The 8171-nt window shown below is 36.1% G+C and overlaps 1 protein-coding gene across 1 annotated transcript in view; it reads left to right on the top strand.

Moving 5' to 3' along the window:
• The window catches only part of NLGN1 (neuroligin 1), a 1064733-nt gene that overhangs the window by 73883 nt on the left and 982679 nt on the right, over positions 1–8171 (top strand). The window lies entirely within an intron of this gene.

Genomic DNA, 8171 nt, shown 5'->3' with positions numbered 1-8171 from the left:
TGGACTTCTTGAATGGATATATTCTCATCTTTTATCCTATCAGGAAAGTTCTCTTCCAACAAATCTTGGACAATTTTCTCAGTGGTTTTCTTTATCTCTTCCTGTTCTTGAATTCTGATTACATGAGGTTATTCCTTTTGATGGTATCCCACAAGAACCTTAGGCCTTCTTCATTTTGTTTTGATCTTTTTTCTGACTGATCCTCTCCAATGAATTGTTCAGGTATTTGTCTTCAGTCTCATTAATTCTGTCTTCCATTGATTTGAATCTACTCCTTTGGCCTTTCAATATGTTATCTATTTCTGAAAATTTAGTATTGATCTTCTGGTATTCTATCTGTAGATTTTGTATCACTTCTAATTTTTCATTTATTTTTTCATGTTGTTCTTGTATTTTCTTCTGAAATTGTTCTAGGGTCCTTATGTGTGTTTTCCTTAATTTTGTCAGTGTTTCCTTGATCTGTCTCTCAATCCTTTGAAGATACCTAAATATAGTTCTTTTGAATTCCTTATTAGGGAGTTCCAATGCTGTTTCTTCCTCAGAGATGTTTTTGGGTCTGTATCTTGCTCCCTTCTTTCTTCTTTGTGTGGACTGTGATGGCCTGTTGTCTGTGAGACATTGTGACATTGTTGTATTTAGGTCTCTGTTATCTGTTTGTGAATAACAGGTAAGGGTGAGTCAAGATCTTCTTGGTGGTTGCTTATCATTAGCCAGTTGGTGGAGAAGGAAGTGGTGATTCTCATTCAGTAAGTAAGGCTGCAGGAGAAGCAGGTGTAGTTGTGTTGTATGACCACATTTGCTGTCTCCCACTAAGTTAGACAAAAACAACAATCAAAATACCATCAAAGAAGTAAGAGCAAGAGGAATAAAAAGCACACTGCATAAACACACAGGAACAATCACCAAAAAAGGGGGGGGAAACCCCACAATATCTGAGGAGGGAGCAATAAAAGAAAAGAGGTAGAGTGGAAGAATGATGAAGAAAAAATGGGAAAAATGCTAAAGGAAAAACAAGGAATGGAGTTAACCACAAGAAAGAAAAAAATAGGAACCAGGAACAGAGAAGAGAGAAAAAGCTCAAAACTAGAACTTGGGAAAGGAAGAATAAATAATAATAATGAAAAGAATGGAAAAAAAAAGAATATAAAGAACAATTTTAAAACAGACAACAACAACAACAAAAAGCTAAAAACAAAAAAAGGGGAAAAAAAAATCTGGGGCAGGTTTGAGGCAGGGCACCCAGGCTCCATCCAAAGCACACAGACTGGGATGGAATTCCTGCCGGCCCAGAAGGTGTGCAGGAGGGAGGGATGGCTGCACATCCATTCACCAAGAGGGTGTGGGATATAAGAAGAATAAGGGGAATATCACACCTTTCCAGTCATTCGTGTCTAGAATGTCTTTGCAGTCACTGGCAAGCGGAGCATACCCTTAGGTCCCTGGAATCTGAAAGAATGCTGTTGTTTTAAATATCCAAAATGGTCTAACTGTTTGTAAACATTCAAAATGACTGTGCCCTCTGGACAACCAAAAGTCCACATCTCAGACTATCTCCATCTTCCTCCCTTTCCCTTTTATTCACCAGCCACCAGTGCAGTCCTGCATGCAGTCCCTGGCTAACAGGGCCAATTTTTAGGTTAATTCTTAGGTCCTAACACCACTTGGCAGTATCCAAGCTCCAGGATTATGTTCTGTATCTGCATTAATTGGTTCCCCTTTTCTTTGTTGAAGAGTGTTTGTGTAGTTTGTCTGCCTATTCTGCCATCTTCCAAAATTAAATATATTTTAAAAGACTTAAATCTAAATTCCAAAGATGAAATCTACAACATGTAAGATTATAAACATATAAGATGAAAAACACTTTGAATGGGACATTGGCTTTGCACATTAGCTTTGCAGAAGAAAAATACACTAATCTGGAGAGGTAGTAATAGAAACTATTTAAAATGAAATAGGAAAAAGAATTTTAAAATACACACAAGGAATCAGTTAACTGTGGGAGAACTTCAAGACACCTAAAATACATGTAATTGGAATCTGTAAAGGAGAAGGAAGAGCAGTTGCAGAAAAAAAAAAAAAAAAAGTTTGAAGAAATAATGGTGGAGACATATCCAAATGTGATGGAAATTCTAATCCTCTAGACCCAAAAGTACCTACGGCACTTGACTGCTAATCAGGAGGCTGGTGGTTCAAACCCACCAGCCAGTCCTGGGAGGGAAGATGGGGCAATCTACTTCTGTAGTGATACTGCCTCGGAAACCCAAGGAGGAGGGTCGCTATGAGTCCGGTCAAACTCGATGGTACATAACAACAACAACAACAACAACAACAGACCCAAAAAGCTTAAGGAGGCCCAATGACAAGTAAAATAAAAGAACTGACACCAAGGACATCATAATGAAATTGCTCAAAAACAATGATAAAGAGGAAATCTTAAAAACAGCAGAGGGCAAAAATAAAAATAGCAACCTTCATTTTACATACAGAGGGAAAGATCAGAATAATGAGGATTTTTTTTTTTTTTAATCAGAAACAATAAAAATGAAGACAGTGGAACAAAGCATTTTAAAGTAAGCCTTCAAACTAGTTCTAAATGGTTCTGTCATGCCCAACAGAGCATATGCATTGCATAACAATCAAATCTCTTTCATGTGGATTTTTACCCAATTAAGAAACAGGCAGTGGTAGTGGTACCCTGCTCAAAGATGACAGCTGAAACCCCTTCAAGAAGGCAAGGTCAGCCACCATCTTTGAACGGAACACTGTTGCTTCTATCTGATTCTATTCGGATCAAATTCCCACGTGCAAGAGATTTGATTGCTATGCAATTCATATGCTTCTTCAGCCATGACTCAACCATTTTGAACCAGTTTGAAACCCTGTTTAAAAGCATTTTAAAAAATAAAAACAAACAAAACTAGATCTGTCAACTCAGACTTTTTTATGCCCAGTGAAATTGTACAAACTAAGGAGAAGTAAAGATCTTTTGGCATTGAAAAAATTCATCACCAGTAGGAAAAAAGCATAAAAACAAACTCACTGCCCTCAAGTTGGTTCTGACTCACAGTGACTCCTCCTTGGGTTTCCAAGGTGGCATCTCTATGGAAGTATATTGCCCAGTATTCCTTCCGAGGACTGGCTGATGAGTTTGAACCACTAGCCTTCTGGTTAGCAATCACCAGTAGACAGGTACTAAAATATATGAAAAAGGAAGATTTTAAAGCAGAAATACAATATCAGATAGCAACGTGAATCCACACAAAGAAATGAAGAGGACTAAAAATTTTAACTACATAGGTAAATACATCAATTTTTTAAAAAATATTTCAATCTCTTTATAAAATAATTGAATATTTAAACAGAACATTTGACATATTTACAACATATGTATGATTAAAATGTATGACAATCACATGAAGATGAGGGAAGAAATAGAAATATAATCTTAAGAAGATTCTTATGCTTCAAATGAAGTTGTATAATATCACTTGACAGATTGTGATAAGTTACAGATAGTGTAAACCCTAAAATAATGGGACAAAGAGTTGTGACTAATAAGTCCACAAATGATAAAAAATACATTACAAAAATTATTAAATGAAATCAACTTAAGTAGAAAAATAGGAAAAAAGAGATCACAAATAGATTGAATATTTGCATAATCTAAAGTATCCCTGGGAGCTATCTGGTGGCGTAGTGCATTTGACTGCTGACCAGAAGTCTGGTGGTTCAAATCCACCAGCCACTCCTCAGAAGGAAGGTTGGACAATCTACTTCCGTGGTGATACCACCTCAGAAACCAAAGGAGGGGTTTCTGTAAGTCGGATTCGACTCCACAGCAATGAGTTTTTTGTTGTTGTTGTTAAAGTATTCCCAGGAGGACTGGTGGTGCAGTAGTTAAGCACTCACCTGCTAACTGAAAGTCGATGTTTCAAACCCAGAGGGGAAAAAGTGTGACAGTCTGCTTTCATAATCATTATAGCCTTGGAAACCTTACGGGGCAATTCCAACTCTGTCCCATAGGGTCATTGTGAGTTGGAATAGACTCAGTGGTGATGGACTGGACAGTGTCCCTGATGTCCCTGGGTGGTCCAAATGATTAACAAGTTCAGGTGTTAACTGTGAAGTTAGAGGTTCAAGTACACCCAGGGGCACCTCTGAAGAAAGGTATGGTGAATCATCATGAGTTGGAACTGGTTCAATGATAACTGGTACTGGGCAGAAGAACAACTACCTTCTGTTAGTTTGTTGTACTGTGATAGCTTTAAAATTGCTATGATGTTGCAAGCTATACTGCTGGTATTTCAAATACCACCATAATGGACAGGTTTCATCAGAGCTTCCAGAATGAAAGAAAGATCTGGTGATCTACTTCCAAAGGTTAACCACTGAAAATTCTATGAATCACAACAGAAAAGTTTTGCAAATGATTAAGGGCTCAACTACTAACCAAAAGGTAGTTATTTGAACCTACCCAGAGGTACCTCAAAGACAGGCTTCGCATCTGCTTCCCAGGGGTCACAGCCTGGAAAACTCTAAGAAGCAGTTATACTCTGCATATGTGGTGTTGCAATGAGTTGGAATTGATTCAATGGCAACTAACAACAACAAACAATGACAGAAGAGAATCCCTCTATGTTGGAATGCACTCAAAATGCACAGTGGCTGCAACAGTGGACTTGAGCATACCAATGGTCATGAAGATGGGACATAACTGGGCAATGTTTCCTTCTAATATAAATGGGGTGGCCATGTGTCAGAGCTCACTCAACAGCAACCAGAAACAACAACGCAGAAGAAGGGAAATAATAAAGATTGAAGTGGAAACTAATGTGATAGCAAAAAGAAATACCCTATAGCTAATATTATACTTATTGGTGAAACATGGAGTGCTTTCCTTCTGCACCAGGAACAGGTAAGTATGTATACCCTTGTCAATTCTAACATTTAGCTGGAGGTTCTAACCAGTGCAGTCACCCAAGCAAAAGAAGTTAAAAGGTACCCAGTTTGGAAAAGAAGAAGTAAACTCTTTTCATTGATAAATGACTATATCATCTATATATACAATCCAATGTGTCGACAATAAAAATAATAAGTAATGTCAGCAAATTTACAGAATACAATACTGATATACAAAATTAATTATACTTCTATATACTAGCAATAGAGAATCTAGAATTTAAATTTAAAAATATATTTAAAGCTTCATCAAAACATATGAAATACTCAAGAATAAATTTAACAAAAGATGCTAAAGATCTGTATTCTGAAACCTGCAAAACGTTATTGAAAGAAAGATAAGATGATATAATAAATTATATGCTTTGATCATTGGTCAGAAGAGTTGATATTGTTAAGATGTCTGTGTAGATTGTCTGCCTATTCTGCCATCTTCCAAAATTAAATATATTTTAAAAGACTTAAATCTAACTTCCAAAGATGAAACCTATAACATGTAAGATTATAAACATGTAAGATGAAAACCACATTGAATGGGACATTGGCTTTGCACATTAGCTTTGCAGAAGAAAAATACATGACTTTGAAGATGTAATAATAAAAACTATTTGATTTGACAGATTGATTTTTCAAATTTATACAGAAATTCAAGGGACCTAGAATAGCCTAAACAACTTAAAAACAAACAAACAAACAAAAAAATTGAAGGACTAATTGGTCAAGAAAAATTGACAAATTAAACTTAATTAAAATGCAAAATTATTTAAGAGAATGAAATAACTTGCCACACATTGGGAGAAAATAATTGCAAATCATATCTGTGAAGAACTTATAACTAAAATATATATTAATGAATAATAATAATTAAAAAACTGGAAACATTTTTACCAAAGAAGTTACAGCAATGGGAGATAAGCTCTTGAGAAAACATAGGGCTTCCTTGTCGTTATTGTTATGTGCCATCAAGTGGGACTCGACTCATAGCGACCCCTCCTTGGGTTTCCAAGGTGGTATCCCTATGGAAGCAGATTGCCCCATCTTCCTTCCAAGGAGTGACTGGTGGGTTTGAACTGCCAGGCTTCTGGTTAGCAGTCAAGTGCCTTAGGCACTACACCACCAGAGCTCCTTGGGGCATCCTTACTCATTGGGAAATGCAAATTAAAAATAAGTAAATAAATAAGGTATCACTGTTGTTTGTAAGTGCTGTCGAGTTGACTTCACCTCATAGTAACTCTAACCCATTGCTGTCCAGTCGGATCCAAATTATAGCGACCCCTCCTTGAGTTTCCAAGGCAGTATCACTACGGAAGTAGATTGCTCAATCTTCCTTCCAAGGAGGGTGGGTTGAACCACCAGCCTTCTGGTTAGCAGTCAAATGCCTTAGGCATTATGCCAGATCTGTCCCATAAGGTTCTCTATGCTACAATCTTTACAGGAGCAGATCACCAGTCTTTTTTCCTGTAGACCCTTTGAATGGGTTCCATCCTCCAACCTTTAGATTAGCAACCAAGAGCTTAACCATTGTACCACAAGAGCTCCTCAAGGAACCACTACACATGTATTATAATAGCTAAAATTAAAATACTAACCACATCATGTTTTGTTAAGGATTAGGAGATATTTAAACTTGTTTATTGCCAGTCAGAATGTTAATGGTACTAACACTTTGAAAATAGTGTGACAAATTCTTAAAAACTTATCAGACTTGTACAATACTTTATTAAAATACTCCAGCCATTCCACTCCTAGGTAATTATCTAAAAGAATAGGAAACATGTGTCCATTCAAATATTTGTGTTTGAGTGTTCATAGCAACTTTTTTTTGTAATAGTCAAATCAGAAACAAGTCAGGTATCAATCAACAGATGAACATATAAACAAATTGGTGCATATCCCAATAATGGAATATTACTCAGCAATAAATACGAAATAAATTCTTGATGGGACAATGCAAATGAATGTCAAAAGAGTTAATGCTGATTAATAGAAGCTAGATTCTCCCATCATCAATGTCATGTACTGCATGATTCCATTTATGTAAAACTCCATAAAATGCAAACTAATCTATAATTATAGAGAGAAGATCTGTGTTGCTGAGAAGGTGTCTGGGGAGGAGGGGCAAAAAAGAGGGATTAGGAAGAAATATGAGAATACTTTTGGGAGTGATGAATATGTTCAGTCTCAATTGTGGTTATGATTATATGGATGTTTACATATGCCAAAACGTATAAAATTGTACACTTTCAGCATGTGTAGTTTATTGAATGTCAATTATACCTCATCGCAGCTGTTAAAAAAATTATCTGAATTCTCAATATTATCTCAAATTAAAATGAATCACTGTAGATTTTTTTCTTAGCTTGCCACACTCCGTATTTGTACCTTCCTTCTCTCTTACCAAAACCAAACCAAACTCACTGCTCTTGAGTTGGTTCCACTTATAATGATCCCCATTGGGTTTCAAGGTTATAAATCTTTACCAAAAAAAGTGAGAAATTTAATTATTAAAAAAAAATAAAACATGGGTAAAAAATTCCTTTATAATCCAAGTGTGAGGAAGCTTAACACTAATTATGGGTAAGTGTCCAGAAACAACATAAAACAAATCGATAAGTTCAATAGCACATAAAAGAAAAAAAAAAAAAAAAAACTTTCCAGTAGTAAAGCATAAGATAAACAAAACCAACAGAAAAATGATTAACTGGAATAAAGTATTTGCAACTTGTATCATCCATAAAGATTATCTCTCTAATATATAAAGAGATCCTAAGAATATGAACAAGAGAGAGAGAAGGAGAATGAATATAGAGAAAAAGATATACCAATGATCCTTAAACTGATTAAAGCATGCTCACCCTTACTTATAATCACCAACATACAAATTTACACTTCTCTATGATTCCTAATTCTTCAGATTCACAAAATCCAAAAGTTTGACAACACACTAATAGGTAAGGTTGTGGGGGGAAAAGGCATTCTGTAGATTGCCAGTGTGAATGCAAAGTATACAATCATGATGGAGGGAAAATGGGCAATTTGTTTCATATCAAAATCAGTTCCACTCGCATAGGGAATTTATCCAGAAGACTAACCTCTAAAAATATTAAGCACTATATGCAAAATGTGGGAGCTCTGGTAGCATAGTGGCTAAGGCACTTGACTGCTAACCAGAAGGCTGGCGGTTCAAACCCACCAGCCACTCCTCGGAAGGA

Source organism: Orycteropus afer, unplaced genomic scaffold, assembly GCF_000298275.1.
Source record: "Orycteropus afer afer isolate SDZICR_OR568_19922 unplaced genomic scaffold, OryAfe1.0 scaffold00202, whole genome shotgun sequence".
In the NCBI taxonomy this organism is placed as follows: domain Eukaryota; kingdom Metazoa; phylum Chordata; class Mammalia; order Tubulidentata; family Orycteropodidae; genus Orycteropus; species Orycteropus afer.
This window is presented reverse-complemented; position numbering and strand designations above follow the sequence as displayed.